The sequence below is a fragment of the Orycteropus afer genome, unplaced genomic scaffold (assembly GCF_000298275.1).
Source record: "Orycteropus afer afer isolate SDZICR_OR568_19922 unplaced genomic scaffold, OryAfe1.0 scaffold00117, whole genome shotgun sequence".
NCBI classification, from domain to species: Eukaryota; Metazoa; Chordata; class Mammalia; order Tubulidentata; family Orycteropodidae; genus Orycteropus; species Orycteropus afer.
The window spans coordinates 4,736,081-4,738,047 of record NW_006921704.1 but is presented as its reverse complement, the minus strand read 5'-3'; positions in this window follow the sequence as shown (position 1 = coordinate 4,738,047).

Genomic DNA, 1,967 nt, shown 5'->3' with positions numbered 1-1,967 from the left:
GTTATGTGCCATCGAGTCAGCCCTGACTCATAGCGACCCCTCCTTGGGTTTCCGAGGCAGTATCACTACGGAAGTAGGATTGCCCAACCTTCCTTCCGGGGAGTGGCTGGTGGGTTTGAACCAGAGCTCCTAACCATGGTAGAGGAAAATTGCTTGAAGAATTTTACCACATTGTGCAATTTTCCAATAAAACACAAGAGGGCAGGTTTTGCTTTATTGTAAGCCTAATTTCACTCTGCTAATAATCAGGATGGTTATTGTGCTAATTGCAAATTCAGAAAGGCTCCATAAACATACAAAATGAATGAGTAATCAGGGTGTGTAACTGTCAGTGAAATCTTTATTATTTTAATGGTGAAGGATAAGTGTAAGCCTTTTTATTTGACATACAACACAGAACAATTACACTATGATAGTTAGGCTTATGTTTATAAACTGCCAAAGGAGCAGAGAATGACTCCATGAGGATCAAATTCAGTCATTTTACATTAGAGAAGTCTGATTTGACGTAGCAAATGATACAAGTAGATACTGATTTTTCCACAAAGATAGTCTCAGTGAAAATATATAGAACATTCAGGACTTGAATGGGAAACTTCCATTTTCCTTTGTTTTTTTTTTTAGAACATTCTAACTTTAAGTGTTAGGGAGCTCTGGTAGCATAGTGCCTAAGGCACTTGACTGCTCACTGGAAAGCTGGTGGTTCAAACCCACCAGCCACTCCTCAGAAACTGCCTCAGAAACCCAAGGAGGGGTGGCTATGAGTCGGGTCTGACTCGACGGCACATAACAACAACAGCAACTTAAATGTAGTGCACAGCTGCCTGGTTTGTTGTTTTTAAGATTTTGTTAAAAGCATAATTAAATTCACGGGGATTATTTTCAGCTTGAACTTTCATTATCACTAAAGTCGAAGTAGCTGAGTCATCTCTGAATGCTGTGTGGGCCTATAGGCCTAAGAGAAGCACTGGCTTGCCTAGCTAAATAACTTACCCACTAACTCCTTCCACTGAAACAAGCCTTTTAGGACATATGATACTTGAAGGATTTAAAGGAAAAACCCAAATACCCTGCCATCAAGTCACTTCCAACTCGCAGCTACCTTTAGGATAAAAAGTAGAACTGCCCCATAGGGTTTCCAAGGCTGTAAATCTTTATGGAAGCAGACTACCTCATGTTTCTCTCATGGAGCAGCAGGTGAGTTCAAACCGGCAACCTTTTGGTTAGCACCTGAATGCCTTAACCCTTGCGCCACCTTAGGGAAAATGTAAGTAAAAATCTTAACTTCTTATCCTAATTCTATAAAGTATAGGATTAAGGCCTATCTGTCTGTTTGTTGTATTGTGATGGCTTACATGTTACTATGATGCTGGAAGCTATGACATCAATATTTCAAATATCAGCAGGGTCACCCATAGTAGGCAGGATTCTGCAGACCTTCCAGACTAAGACAGACTAGGAAGAAAGGCGTGGTAGTCTACCTCTGAAAATCAGCCCATAGAAACCTTATGGGTCACAACAGAGCATTGTCCAACTCACTTGCTTTGGGCACATCATCAGGAGGGATCAATTCCTAGAGGATTAACCGTGTTTGGTGAAGTAGAGGGCCACTGAGGGTAAGGGAAGTCCTTGGTGAAATGGATTGTCATAATAGCCGCAACTATGGACTTGAACATGCAGAAGATTTTGAGGATGGTGGGGAACCAGATAGTGTTTTGTTCTGTTGTACATAAGGTCTCCATTACTTAGAGTCAGTCAATGGCAGCTATCTATCTATCTATCATCTATCCATCCATCCATCTATGGTAAGAAGATACATCAGGAAAGAAAATACGACTGAAGTTTCCTCTTGAGTTAGATTGCTTAGAGTAAAATTCCACCCAGCATGTGTACAAAAGAAAATCTGAGTAACTGGTTAAAAATTTCATGTTAGAGAGACAGAGGACCACATTTTCTTAGTTCAACGA